At 45.9% G+C, this 16,005-nt stretch overlaps 2 pseudogenes; one reads left to right on the top strand and one right to left on the bottom strand.

The window, feature by feature from the left end:
• On the bottom strand, positions 1-4,323 carry LOC119315442 (annotated as a pseudogene).
• Positions 4,324-5,619: 1,296 nt separating this feature from the next.
• On the top strand, positions 5,620-8,340 carry LOC119319245 (annotated as a pseudogene).
• Positions 8,341-16,005: the final 7,665 nt, after the last annotated feature.

Below are 16,005 nucleotides of genomic sequence, written 5' to 3'. Positions count from 1 at the left end.
CTAGACAGGGACCCCCATGGCCGACGAGAGGCCCTTGAAGCTGCTGCTCCCCTCGTGGGACCTCCGCGACCACCTCCGGCTCAGCCGCGGCGATGTCGGCTTCTAGCGGCCTCGAGGCCGGCGCACGCGCACGCGACCGCGACGGCCTTGGCCTTGGAGTCGGCGACGAGGAGCCGGGAGATGCAGCTGCGGCAGAAGGGGCAGGCCGGCGGCTGCAGCGTGGCCGGGTTGGGCTTGTTGTGGCAGCAGAGCGCGAGCTGCACGCCTCTGACCTTGTATCGGCGAGGAGTCCGAGTACTTGCTTCCCTTGAGGATCTTCTTCTCCCGCTCCCTGTTGGCCTCGGCAAGGGCCGCCTCTAGGAGTCCGCCCGCAGCTCGCCGATGAACTTGAGCGGTGACGCCCACACCATGGGCTCCACCGCCGAAGGGTTCAGCAGCGCCGCGCACGCGCCATGGCCGTACTTCATCGCCACCGAGTAGGCGATCCGCTAGCCAGGGCAGTTCGCGTGGTGGTGGTGGCTGGGTACGAGCAACGAGTGGATAAATATCCACCCCCAGGCTTAATTTTTTGCCGGCAGCCCCCCAGGCGGCGAAAAAATGCCTCCTGGGGGGCTCAACGGCTAGAGATGCTCTTAGGACTGGACCAAAAGCTCGAAGCTCGCGAGCTTAATGAGCACTTGGTAGTTTGGCTCGTTAAACTCATAGATCGCTTCTTAATTAATAAACAGAGCCAAGCATTAATTTTAGCTTGTTAAACTTACCGATCTTAATGAATGAGCTAACGAGTTTCATGAGTAGCTCGTTAAGCTCATTAGTATAACACAACAAATACTTCTACTTTACGTAAACACATTTTGTAGCACGTCAACCTATGTGTTTAATATAATCAACCCAACCCAACTCATAGTAGACAATAAACTAGCGCACCTCCTATTATAGTCGCCATATTCCTTCATAAAAATTATAGACACACTCTCGTCCCATAGGCCATAACACATTATAGTCTCTTAACGAGGGCTCGCGAGCTTAACAGACTTTTAGTGAACAGAACCGAGCATGAATTTTGCTTGTTAAGCTTAAGGAGCTGAGCCCTAACGAACACGAGCTTAACGAGCCAAGCAACTCGTTAATCCACCCCTAGTTGGCTTCATATCATGTTTGGTCGGAGACAACTATGAAGAAGAATGAAAATCGAGAGATCATGAGATATTAAGTCACTTGTTTGGAAGGAAAAGATATTTAGGAGGGGAGTAGGTTTGAGAGTTGAGAATCCAGCTTCCCGCATTTTATATACCTAAGAGAGTCATCTTCACTAATTTATTTATCTCAACATGCACTAACTTATTTATCTCAACATGCAGGCATGTCACCTCATCGTATAATTATGAATGGGATAAAGTCCACCTCAACATGCAATCATGCATGGAAAAAGATCCGGTACAACATTCAATCATGCATGGGCAAATATTTCCCATTCGGTTGTTCTACTTATATTGAATAAATAATGTTACAGCTATATACAATCAAATATATTAATAAGTCATAAGTATTTTTAATTTTGGTTCGCATGTTATCAATCCATTTTCTTTCAACAACCAAATCCTGAAACAACGCGCGGGGCATCCTCTAGTTTTAATAAGAGGGGTGGGCATGAGTTTTGTGTGGGGAATTTCGTCACAACACACATTTTTTTACCATTCATCATAAATTGTGTTATAATTAGTTAGCCAGTCTCTCGTAATTTCTCACTAATCAAATAAGAGAAACCCCTCTATAATTCTCACACATAATATCCATTTGGTAACAACAGAATATTGAGACTTAATCAACGTCCATTCTCTTTACAAATCCCTCCTCTAAACTTCCATTGTACTTTCCGCTTTTTGACCAATGTGTTGTTAGAATATTTTGATGATACTTGAAGACTATCCTAACAATCAAAACTACGCTCATATGATGGATAAGAACACAGAGTTGACATTCTTCTTGATAAATTTATGTTGGAAGATAGGTCATGTTAGCTAAGACTAATGGTTATATGATTAATTAAATATTTTGCACTTTTATTGTGTACAATGAATCCTACTACAAGGTATGATAATTTTTGTACGATTTGTGTCTGACACCGGATACTGGTTATCCATTTATTAAATTTTACGGCTTGGATGTGTATCCTACGAACATCGGATGTGGTTCTATCGTACGCATATCAATTTTGGTGTACAATCCCTTTAGACATTATTGGGGTATCTTAAAGTTACTCTTAAAAGGGCACTTTTCATACTTTCACCATCATGTAATGATAATTGGGTGCGGGCCTAGAAATGTACAAGGGAGGGGGCTGAGCCAGGTCCAGGGGTGCTAGATTATCCATACTCCATCAATTTGGCAAAATAAAAAAAGAGAACACAAGCATGTCTCTTTGAGCACTTGGAATGTCTAAACACTAAAGCCCTTCTATCCCTGGCCCTAGGTGTGTTGACGCTAATAAGGTTACATGGAACAATAATGGTGACATATCGATTGGTGTCCATGTGTTTAGACAGATGAAGCCCTATCTCTCATCTTTTCAGGGGTTTAAGCTCCAATTTGCGAGTTACATACGTATCAGTGCCTTTTTCACATGGAGGTGGTGGATTGCATATGTCTCGATGCGGTCGGTGGCACTGTCGGATAATACCGAGCAACCGTCGTTGGCGATGGTCTGCATGCACTAAACCAACGAGACAAATACTCTATGTGTTGGACAGCGTGAGCAATACCTCGCGGTGTGGGATGATCATTGAAAAAGTCAAGAGAACATGTAACCAAAAAAGGTGGAACTGACTACCAAAACAAACTCCACAGAACAACCTGGCATATTCATTCCACCTACTGATTAAATATCCATCCAATGAGGTTGCTCTGATCATCATAGTGTGATGATCATAGTGTAGCTTAGTTCCCGGTTCCCTTCCAAGCCTAGATAGCTAGCTCCAACATACATGAAGAGATCTAAAGGCCATGCCAATAACGACCCATGAGCTAACTATGTTAATAAGATGCATGCATATCATGCATGATGCATCACTCATTTTTTTAAAGACCTAGTTGCTCTCTGCTTGTTTCCCCATACAACTCCATTGTTAGTTTACAATTTATAGAACCTCATTCTTGCCCGTGTTCTATTAATGCACGACACTAGCAGACAAACTATTACAAAGATTTGGTACTTGGTTGTATATCATGTTTGGTCGAGACAACGAAGGACATAATGGAATTAAAGAGAGGCTGCAAGATATAAAGCAAATATGGCATAGAAAAATGAAGATGGGTTTTTAGATCTTCAATTTGTACAGTAAACATTTGTAGTAGCCACAAAAAGTATATGTTCGGAAACTTCTTTCAATGAAAATCCAATGATGTATTGTTAGTGGCATATAAGACACATCTCATTAGATAAATTGACGACTTCAAAATTTGTGCCACCTTATAAGTCAGATAGAGCATGTCTGATGTGGCTCATGAATGAAGTTTACAAAGGTCTCATGAATGCAACACCTGGACGCCCGGTCTCTTCCCGAATGCAGCGATTGCGCAATATGAGAGTGGTTGCGTCGTTGAGCCCTCTTGAGGTACATCCCACACTAATATGTTATTCAACACACAAACACAAACACAAAAACAAAACATAGCACATGTCATTTGCTCTATGGGGCATCATGGCAATTTGAATTTCCACCACTTACATTTGGGCAATCTATACATTTGGACAAAGTTTATCCTATCCGAAATGAGCCTCACTAGTTGGGCCTCCATGCATGTCAGATATACATGGTTTTTTTGGGTAAAACTGTAAAATTGTTCTTAAGAGCAACTACAACGCGGCGACCCAAACGAACGCGCGTTTCATCTGCTTTTTGTCCGTTTGGGTCGGCCAGGTGCGTCCAATGGGAGGCGGACCCATATTTTCTCGCGTCCAAAAAAACGTATATGATAAAACACGTGGCCGAAATAAACTTAATAAAATATAATTAAACATAAATGGCCAGTCAACCGTCGGTCAAAGTACACTTAAACATTAGTTAAACAATAAAAAAACTCCTGACACACGCTGCCCTAGGCGTCTGCCTTGCCCTTGTCCTTAGGGTCGTCGTCATCGCCGGTGAGGTCGATAAAGACGAGAGACGTATCAGCCCACCCAAACACGGCTTGGTAGGCCACCAGGACAGCGTCCTCCGGCGACTGTTGCTGCAATGACATTGCAGCGAGGTGGGCGCGCTCCTCCTCCTCCTCAAGGCGCAGTGCCTCCTCATTGCAGCGCAACTCTTGCTCCCGGCGCATCTGCCGCTCGCCATCGACCTCCTCCTCGGCGAGTCAATGCGCCTTCCAGCGCTCAAGGTGGGCCGCCTCCTCATTCGGCATCACGGTGTAGTTGACAAGACGCTTGCTCACCCACTCGCGATACCCGCTGATCCACGAGTAGGACTCCTCGGGCCAAGTGGGCGCCGGCGGCGACTGCTTCCGTGTGGGCGTTGGCTTGGGCTCCGGCTCGGCCTTGGGCTCGACAAAGGGTGGCGGTGGCGGGACGGACAGTGTAGCGTGGACGAAGTCCCCCGCCACTGACAAGGCAAGGGCTTGGTCCAGCCCATTCCAATGGGTGTCTTCCTCAAGCCGGCTCGTCTCCAGCGCGTGCTCCAGGGCCTCCTTGAGGGCGGCTTGGTATACCGCCTCCGCCTCCTCCTCCTCTAGCAAAACCTCTGGGGCGGTGGAGGAACATCATGGACGCCACGACGGCGCTCTTCGTCATGCTCTAGCGCAAGCCAGCGCTCCCAGTTGGGGGAGTCTAGCGCGTAGGCACGCATCGTGCACTGCTCCAATGTAAGGATCTCGCGACGCCGACGAACCTCCTCAGCGTGCGCCCGCGCTGAGCGCGGCACCGCCGGGACGGGGATCCGGTGCAGATCCAGATGTCAGCCGTGCGGTGGGTTGACATCCAGATACTGCAGGGGCCGGCGGTACTACCAGTGCCACCCGCCTGGTGGACTGGTATGTACAGCCGCTCTGGCTCCCGCGGTCGCGACCCGCGTTTAGCCGGTGGAGGAGGAAGCGCGCGGGAAGAGCTCATGCCGGAGCTGAACCTCCCCTTTCCCTTCCCGCTGAAGAAACCCATGGTTGATGGCTGGCTGGCTAGTGATTTCTGGTCGACGACGAGGGAGCAAGCTTGACCAGATGCGGATGGGGAGATGAAAGTGGATGAGGCCGGCGCCGCCACACACTTCCATTTAAAAGGACGGGCACGAGGCCCTTCCATACATTGTCAGGCGGGCTCGAGGTAGGGGCTTCCATTAAATACGACCACGGGTGGTTGTTGAGCGGTCGGCATGTGGGACCGCGGCGGACACCGAGGGGACACACAGCGCGTCCGTCCATAAGTCGTCGCGGAGTCGAAGCGGACGCATTTTGGATTTGGGTCAGTGCGTTGGGCAGTCGTTTTTGTTCGCGACTACCCAAACCTGGCGGACAAAATGGGTTGTCCCGTTGAAGTTGCTCGAAGGGTAAAACCGTAAACTCGTTTGCGTAGTAGTACAGGTGTAGGGATGCCAAATGGTGTGAAGATGTCCTTTGTTGTTTCACGGTACTGCTGTGCTGCAAACCCACTTCACCTCTTGAGAGAGCCAGCGGCGTGGGCCGTCGTCGCCGGCGCCGGGGAGGCAGCGCACGACGGAGGGCCGTCTCGTCTTCCCAGCGTCAGGGCCGCGACTGGCACCAGCGAGTAGGGGAGATCTCGTCCTCGTCCCCCTCAGCGCCGTCTGCATCGACCAGCTCGCCGGCGGCCAGATCTCCTGTAAGTCGCAGCGTACCTCCTACAGCAGCTGTAGCTCGATGGTGAACATCCTTGCGGCGAGCCACGCCGGCGGCCATGGAGCAAGCCCGTCCTCCTAACTCTGCTCTCGTTATTTCCTATCCCAGGCTGCGCCGATCCGGTCTGGTAGGTGGTGAGCGGTGGCGACGCATTCTTCAGGCCAGGTGGAGCTATGAGCCGCCGCTTTCCCCCTGGAGCTATGAGCAGACGCATCTTGGAGCGGAAAATTCAAGACCGGTACCATGCCGGACACATTGGCACTCACAACGCACTCAACCTGTTCGACGAATTGATCCAGGTTGCTGGGCCTTCCTCGGTCCGCGCCATTAACTGCCTCCTCACCGTCGTCGGCCGTGATTGCCCTGTGCTGGGCGTCTCCCTCTTCAACCGTGTTGCAAGAGCCAAGGTGCCTCCCCACAATATCACCTATAGCATTCTAGTCGACTGCTGCTGCCGTGCTGGCTGCTTGGACCTTGGACACGCTGCCATGGGACACGTTATTAAGCTGGGATTTACAGAAGCTATCGTCAATTTCAGCCACCTACTCAAGGCCATCTGTGCGGAGAAGAAGACCAGCTATGCAATGGACATTGTACTCCGAATAATGCCCATGTTTAACTGTGTACCAAATATTTTCTCCTACAGCATTGTTTTCAAGGGTCTCTGCAACGAGAAGAGAAGCCAAGAGGCTCTTGAGCTGATTCAAATTATGGTTGAGGATGGAGGTTGCTGCCGACCTGATGTGGTGACCTATAGCACTGTAATTGATGGCTTGTTGAAAGAGGGTGAGGTGGACCAAGCTTACAACCTATTTTCTGAAATGCTGCGTCAGGGGGTATCGCCGAATGTTGTGACCTGTAGTTCAATCATCTCTGGCATGTGCAAAGCTCAATCAGTGGACAAGGCTAAGGAGGTTCTTCAACAGATGTTTGAGAGAGGAATTCTGCCAAATATTACCACATATAATAGTCTGATACAAGGCTATTATTCATTAGGACGGTGCAAAGAGGTGGATCAGATTTTCAAGGAGATGACTATAAATGGTGTCCAACCAGATATTATAACTTACAATATACAGATGGATTATCTTTGCAAGAGCGGTCAATGTGCAGAAGCTAGGAAGATTTTTGATTCTATGATCAGTTTGGGCCAAAACCCGACTGCTACTACCTACAGTATTCTGCTTCATGGGTATGCTATGGAAAAATCTTTTCATGATATGCATTGTCTTATTGATTTGATGGTAGAAAATGGCATTTCACCTGATCATTATGTCTACAACATACTCATATCTGCATACGCTAAAGAAGAAATGGTTGGTGAGGTAATGCATATATTTACAAAAATGCGGCAGCAAGGATTGAACCCTGATGCAGTGAGCTACGGAACAGTAATAGACTTACTTTCCAGGATTGGCTGAATGGATGATGCTATGTCCCTATTCAATCAAATGATAACTGAAGGATTAGCTCCTGGTACCATAGTTTTCAACCACCTTATTAGTGGTTTTTGTACTTGTGGCAAATGGGAGAAGGTTCATGAACTATTTTCTGAAATGTTGGATCGCGCATCTGTCCAGACACAGTGTTCTTCAACACAGTTATGGATCGCCTTTGCAAAAATGGAAGGGTTACGGAAGCCCAGGATCTCTTTGACCTGATGGTACACATGGGTGTGAAGCCTGACGTGTGTACTTATAACACACTGATGGGTGGATACTTGTTCGTTGGTAAGATGGATGAAGTGAGCAAGTTACTTGACAATATGGTCTCAATTGGCATGGAACCAGATGTTATCACATATAGCATACTGATTGATGGTTACTCTAAGAATGGAAGGATAGATGATGCATTGGTTGTTTTCAGGGAAATGTTGGACACGAAGGGTAAGCCGTCTGTTATCAGTTTTAATATTATGATTGGTGCATTGCTTAAATGTGGTAGGAAGGAAGAAGCCAAAGATTTGTTTGATGGTATCTGGGCCAATGGGTTAGTGCCTGACGTTATTACATATAGCTTAATGATACAAAAACTTATTGAAGAAGGTTCTCTACAAGAGTCTGATGATCTATTCCTTTCTACGGAGAAGAATGGATGTGCTGCCGACTCCCGTAGGCTAAATGCTATAGTTAGAAGCTTACTTCAGAAAGGGGAGATTCCTAGGGCTGGGACTTATCTGTCTAAAATTGATGAGAGGGGCTTCACCCTTGAAGCTTCCACAGCTAGCTTGTTGACTGCACTTGCTTCAGGGGGAAAAGGCCAGGAATACAAGGAGTTACTCCCTGAAAAATACCACTCTTTTCTGGAACAGGGCACTTTGAACTTCTAATCGATGCCTGAACTTTTCTTTGTGGGTTACATCTCCCAACATTTTCTTTTTATTGTACGTCTAAAATGAAGGTCACTTCTCTTACTAGTAATTCTGGGAGGAACTTGTACCGGTAGTAAATGTCTGACTGTGAACTATTCTGATGAACGACTATCTGTAATTCTATATGGCTGCCTTCTACTTCAATGGGGCTGTGCATTTGGCCTCAACTGAGCTGCAAATTATATTAGTTTTTTCAGTCTTCATTTGACCTAATAAATTAATCTCAACGCCTTTTTCCTTGTCTAAAATGTAGGCCACTTCTCTTACTAGTAATTCTGGGAGGAACTTGTACTAGTAGTGAATGTCTGACTGCACCATCCTGAAATGTAGGTCACTTCTCTTACTAGTAATTTTTGGAGAAACTTCGGCTAGTAGTAAACTTCTAACTGGCACCATTTTGGTGAACGACTGTGTTTCATCTATATGGCCGAGTACTACTTCTTCAATGGAGTTCAACATTTGGCCTGAACTAAGCTGCAAATTTTATTAGTTTTATCAGTATTCGATTTGACCTGATAAATTATCCTTGAATCTTTTTCCGTGTGCGCTGTGCTGCTTGACATACTAAATATTCACCATTTCATAATGCTGGGATAACCTTGGGACCAAACCCTTTGACAGCTATTGTCAATATCCAGCAAGTTGTTTATGATATGATGACCATTGGAGTTGTTAGCAGTAAGTTAGTTTATATATTGCGTAGCTCCTTTGCATCGAATGGAAACATGCAGTTCTCGAAGAATCATTGTTCCATCCACCACTTAGCATTCTATAATTTCCTTTGTTTTCTCGGTGTCATTATGTCCTTTAGTCTGAAGTCTTATTGTTCATTATTCGTATAACTTCTTTTCATGTCATTGTATATTTGCTGGCTATATGTTTTCTGAAAGACAGGAAAATCGGAGCTTTACTTTCTTGGGTTGTAATAAGTAGGCGCTGAGAATGAATTTCTCGTAGGTTCCGTAAATTCCAAGTACTGTATAGTTTTCTGTTTTGTTTTGAGAAAGAGGAAAAGCTTTGCGTCTCGTTGAATTGAAAAGGCAGGAACAAAGGATGTTCACCTATATTCTTTGCTAATGTACTGGGCAGACATGTTATCAGGTACAGCCAAGGATGTTCTTCTTCAAGGTGCAGACATGATGAATACTCAGGATAAAAGTACGGTACGTGCTTTAGGTTCTTACCACCCTTTGTTCAGTGTGGTTCAGTTTTTGCTTGCTGTGTGGTCTCTCACTTTGCAGCTTGCATCGAAATTCTTAGCGCATTTGGTGATAATGTTACTGTTATAGTTGTGCCACTAGGTTTTCCCCAAAGCCAGTAGTTGTTCGACAAAAATGGTGTGGGGTGGGTTTCCTGCTGCTGCTCTTAATTGAGAAGGGACTGGCTCGGTTTGAAAAACTAAATCAGTGATAATTAATATTGATCGGAGGGAGTAATATATTTTGGATGATCCAGAAATAAGAATTTATATCATTTAACCGCATAAACCTAGCATCCTGAGTGACCTATGGGCTACGAGTTACCAGTGAGAAAGAAAATACATATCATGTGTGCTCTGTTGGTGGTGTTCCTGATTCTTGAGTCCGGGGAGTAGCTAGCACTGAAAATAATTGACTTCAAGAGCGACCACAATGAATGCATGGTAAGTCATACTGTGAAAACTATTTATAACTGATAAGAGCTTATAGGCTGTTTAGTTTTAGAAACTGTTTATAACAGTTTCCTTCGCTTCTAGCTTGCCAACAATGACTTAAGGAGGACGGAAAAAGAAAAAGAGAAACAGTAATATGGTAGGTATATATCATCCTAAGCTGTGCATGATCAAGTTATTAACTAGATAAATATTGGTAACTCAATAATTATTACGACACTTGGAGAAGAAAATTCAGCAGGCAACAAAGCAGAGATATAAATACAGGGAATAATTAAAATGGGCTAGCTCTCGTTGGGCAGAAAGAATTTAGCTAGTACGTACCTGAATGAACATTGCTTAGCTACTACTCTAGATGACAAAATCTTGAAGAAATTGAATTGGCTGCTTAAAGGCTCTGACCTGCTTCAACGTCTCTAGTGCTGGCACCTTCTCAATTCCTCCTTCAGGAAATATAACAAACTCTCCAACCAATAGACACACCAATTTTTCCAGAGTAACTATAGAATATAGATGATGGTAACTTGGTTCCAAAATCTATAAAAAACTATTTATATCTACAATACCAAATATATACAATATGAAAGTATGTCTTGTGATGTATCTAAGGATATGTATTTGGTATTCTAGATCTATATGTAATTTTTCACAAAGTTGTTCAAAGTCTATAAAGTTTGACTTCTAAAAAAATCTATATACACTACATTGTGAAACGTAGGGAGTATAGGATAGCGTGCATAACCATGGCAGTACTAGTACACCTTTATAAATATCATGAGTAGTTTAGGAAGCTACATGAGAGCAACTAAGAGTTTTTTCTTTGCAATGATGCATGCATGGAACTTGATTCAGCATGATAACATAGCTAGCACTGGCATTTCTCTTGGAGCTAGTTGTACAATGGCATATGATGGAGGCCTGTACATGAATCTTTTCCTTATTCTCAATAATGGAGGGTGATGTGCGCCATTGTGTACAATAAGGCAGAGGACGGCGTACAACGGCATATATTTGGAGGATGCAGCCACTGACCACAATCAAGAGCTCAAACATTGTGTTGCCAACTATCACAACTTGGGGCTAAAGGCCTAGAGCATTCCTTTGGTGGCACTGTGGAGGTCGAGGACGTCGCTGCCACCTGGGGCTATAGAGGACCCTCATTTTTTTCCGGTTGTTGGGATCCCCTCTCCGGGTGCAGCATGTCAGGGTCATCGCTGGTTTGTTTGAGAAGACGGTGCCGGATTGTGCAGCACGGAGTGCCATGGAGCAGACCGTGGTGTGCAACTAGTGCCCTTGAGTGTGTGGGTGTGGGTGGCTGGTTTCCCACGCAACACAATCACGAGGTGTTGTGCTAGAATGTTAGAGGTCTTAACAATCCAGCTAAAAGGAGTGCGGTGAGAGAATTCATAGCGTCGGTTGGTGCTTCCATTGTTTGCTTGCTTCAATCAGAATTGGCAACGGTTGATAGGTACACGGTGGCTCAATGTGTGGGGCTGGATTTTGATGGTTTTTCTCATTTGCCGGCTCAGGATACTAGGGGCGGCATTATTCTTGCTTGGAAGTCGGTGTGTGTGCAAATTGATCACGTGGTGTCGCAGGGCTAGTCAGGTTGCTTAATGGCAGCCAGTGGTGGATTACGGTCGTCTATGGTCCCCAGGGTGACATGCTTAAGCTGCAATTTCGTGAGGAATTGCGTGCTCGTAGGTTTTATGCCTAGGGCACTGGTTACCCATTGGAGACTTCAACATGATACCGAGGGCCTCTAAAAAAAAGCAACGACAACCTGAATCGGGACATCATCATGAACCAGTTTAGGCGGTTTGTTGATGAGATTGAGCTTAGGGAGATGTATATGCACGGACGCCAGTTCACGTGGTATACCTCGCCATGGGCAGCCCGAACTGACCCGGCCTGGGCCCGAGCTTAGGCCTGAGCCCAGCCCGTGGTATACGTGGTATACCTGGCCATGGACGCCGTTGCGGGATTTTTCGGGCTCAGGCCTGGGGTTTCAGCACCGGGCTTTTTTTGGCCGGGCCTAAAGCCCGGCCCGGCCCAAGGTATGCCCAGGTATTATAACGTGGAACAATGAAAGGGAGGCTCCAACTTTCACCACGATCGACACAGCTCTGGTGTCTTCGGATTAGGACATGGCATACCCGGACTGTCTTCTTTAGGCCCTATACACCTCAGTCTCAGATCACGTGCCACTTCATATGCCCATGGGTGCACCTTTTTGTACCAAAAGGAGGTTCAGTTTCGAGCTCTTTTGGACCAAGCTAGAGGGGTTTGATGGTGACGTTAAGGAAGCTTGGGTGTGCAACTCAGCCATCGTGGACCCTTTCAAGTGACTGGATGTGTTGTTCAGAAACACTGCCTCCTTGCAAAATTGGGACAAAAGCGTGCCGGTAATATCAAGATTCAAATGACGATTGCAAATCTTATCATCAAGAAACTGGATGTGGCCAAAGAGGGACGAACAATATCTGTGGAGGAGACATGGTTGAGGAAAATGCTCAAGGTCACGGTTTTGGGTCTTGCTTCATTGGAGCGCACTATTCAGAGAAGAGGTCGAGGATTAAGTGGTTGAGAGAAGGGGAAGCGGATACCAAACTCTTCCATGCGGTTGCTAATCGATGTAGAGCCAGGAACTTTATTCCTTCAGTTCGGGTGGGTGATGAGTTGGTCGCAGACCAGGGGAGGAAAGCGCAGGTGTTCTTGGATGCATACGAACAGATACTCGGGGCCATCACCACTCGAGCCACCACTTTGGATCTTGATTTCCTAGACGTGGGCAAGGTAGATTTAAGTGAGTTGGATGCGATGTTCACGGAGGGAAGTGTGAAATGTGATAAATGAGATGGCTAATGAAGACATTCGATAGGTTGATGTTCCCGCATCGAATAGGGAAAATTGAGCTTTTGAAGAAGTTGGTGGTAGGCCTGTGACATCCATAACAATGTGCAAGATATTGGAAAGGTTGTCAATGTCACTCTTGATGGGAGCCATGAAGACCAGCTCATCGTTCGCGTAGACAGAGGTGCAAAGAACTGTGCCACATCCATAGGTCTTGTGAAGCAAACCCTCATGAGTTGCAACCTCAAAGATTCTTTGAAGGGTGTCAATGGCAATAGTAGAGACAAGGCGTCCCCCTGGCGCAGCCATGCCCCTGGTCAATGGGGCCACCAGCAACACCATTTAAGAGGATGGCGGATATCCAGTCCCGGAAGATGCTCGGGAAATCCCCTCCTTTATAGAAGGTCAAGTAGGTACTCCCACCTCACTGAATCAAAGGCCTTCCGGACATGAAATTATCATGTATGATCCGCGCCTTGATGAAAGCACTTTGGGAGTGTGAGACTAGGGCGTGCATATGGTGAGCAAGTCGAGTGGCGAGGATGTTTGCAATAATTTTGGCCACCGTATGGATGAGACTTATGGGGCAGTAGTCGGAAAATCCTCAGCTCCTCTTTCTTTGGCAGGATCACAACATTCGTGGAGTTGAGAGCCAATCGAGGTTGGCGATGTGGAGGTTAAAAAATAGAGAAATGACTTGCATGGTATCGCTTTTTATGGTATCCCACCATTTCTTGAAGAAGAGGCCGGTGAACCCGGTTGGACCGGGCACTTTGTCACATGGCATTTGGTTGATGGCCTCCTCCACCTCCTCCTCGGGGATAGGGTCTCCAAGGAATGCCAACTCTTGGGCCTGCAAGCCAAGCCCATCCCATGAAATCATTTGCCCTAGCATCACCTTTGCACATGACCTTAGAGAAGTGGCCATGGATGATATTTTCTTTGTGGGTGTGCTCTATGACCCATCCATGCATGGTTGTGCTTTGTCTGGTGGATATGATTCTTTGTACATCTTGCATTGAATCGTCGGTGGAAGAGCTTGGTGTTTGCATCTCCTTATTTAAGGCTGGCAAGCCTCACACATGGTATCTCATGAGCTCTCTCTCCAGAACTGCCAAGCTAATTGCTCTCCTTTTAAGACTTGCACAAAGGTCTTATTCCTCGTGCGAGATAGGTTGTTGTTCTTTAGCCATGTCAAGATGGAGAATGATCCAAAGTGTGGCATGGTGTTGGATTTTGCTTTTGAGAAAAATTTCTGGATCCACTCGGAAAGCTAGTTGCCAGTCTTCTTCAACTTGTGATGGAGAACTTGGTAGGCTTCTCCTCTCTTGCTGAACTGGGCGTCCCATTCCACACCCAGTTCGATGGGTCTTCTCCTCTCCGCCCACCATGGGGGCCATTACAAGCCATCCCCGACTCACCACGCTACAGTTGGCAGCAAGCCGTGCCCACGTCCACATCTGTGGCGTGCAACGACGGTTGTTCGATGGAATGCCTACCATGACGGAGATGCCATCTTGCTAGACCACACCCGTGAGCACACTTCTAACCGCGACACTAGCGAGATCGCTCTCACACATGTGTCTGTCCTTCCATAACATGCCTTGTTCGCCATGTCGACATTTACATCTGCGGCGATGGGGGGCATGGTGTATGCTGCCCGATGTAGACTCCACAACGGGTGACCGCAAGCTAGTTGCTAAACTCCCCATTTTGTAAAATGGGAAACTTAGGGTAGTAAGATATACTATGTTCGCTGAGTTTTTACCATCAACTTCCTACGCATAGTTTCCGCATTCCTTCCTCATTAGCTACCGGCAAGAACCACCAAGATTCTAGGCCTTGACTAGAAGATGTCTCCCTCAAGGCTCATGGCACATTGATTCCCTCGTGGCTAGAATCCACCTTGACTGAAAAGATAATTCATAACCTGGAGTCATCCGTAACCCCAAATCCACGAAATTTGGTCCCCTACACAAGAAGATCGTAGGCATGACCAGCCCAACGTAGATACGGTATGGACGGTGGCCTTCATCAATCAATTCCAGAGTGACTTTCGTTCCCCGTTGTCAGATTTTCCTACAAGCCATCCTAAAACAATATGGGATCAATGATATTACCCTAGGCAATCATGAGAGCTCATGATTCTTCTAGCCTCTGTGATGTGTTTCTTTTTTCAAGCTCCCAACTTCTGAATTAGAGACGACCCTAATGTTTCTGCTATGACCGTACCCTCGGAACAAATGGGCCGCACCCAACATCTTAGTCAGCGGCCTAAGACGGGACGTTGACGTTCACTGTAATACCCCCATGTTACTATCGTGGTATCATCGAGCGACATTATAACAAGAATAAGAATAGAAAATCCGAGACCTCGTCAAATTAGTATTTTTTTTAATTGTGCCTACAATCTACATATAATTTGCATGGTTTACTACTCTATTATATCCCTTCTTCTAACTGGTGTTATATGAGCGGGCCAGGATCTTTCTTAGTGGATTATGTTGTTTACCCTCCCAACATACTTCATATAAAAATTATATTGTGTGTTAGCATTTTCTAAAATACACCATTGCCCTAAATAGAATCTTAAATTGGTTATGCCCTAAGTAGAATCTTAAATTGGTTAACAGGAACAGATAATAGCACGGTTGGAAACTACGATTTTTTCTGATCAAATTACATATACAAATTATTTTAATTTGAGTTACGATTGCAAAGTTATAGCATTATCATGTTTAACATATTCTCTGTAAATAATAAAAAACCAGGAACCTAAATGGGCCGAAAATAGAGTGAGCTAGGCAAACACGGAATACTAACCAGCACCCAGAAGTGCAAGACATCGGCTACCGTAGTTGGGCCGAAGCCCAACTGAGAAAGGGCACTTAATGTTGGACCACGGGTTACTTAAAGAAAAAAATTAGTTTTTTTGTAAAACATAAACTTATGACAATGGATGGGAAGAAATACTCCGTATTTTATTAGTAGGTATAGATAAAAGGTAAAGGGTAAAAATACAAGAACGACGGACAACTCCCACCACTACCCAGTGAGTAACTAATCAACACCAACTCTATTTCAAATGCACACAATACAACCACAACGCAAAAAGCCAGAACTAAAATGGTCTTCAAGACCACGCCTCGGCCGACGCAGGTCACCTCCGAAGAGCAACAACTACAAAAGAACTATCTTTGCCGACGCACCAACCACCCTTAAGCGCCTAAAAGAAAAGTTGGTAGGTGGGTGCTCGTGCTCGAATAGAACTGAGGAAGCCACCATC

This window comes from Triticum dicoccoides, chromosome 6A (genome assembly GCF_002162155.2).
Source record: "Triticum dicoccoides isolate Atlit2015 ecotype Zavitan chromosome 6A, WEW_v2.0, whole genome shotgun sequence".
NCBI classification, from domain to species: domain Eukaryota; kingdom Viridiplantae; phylum Streptophyta; class Magnoliopsida; order Poales; family Poaceae; genus Triticum; species Triticum dicoccoides.
This window is presented reverse-complemented; position numbering and strand designations above follow the sequence as displayed.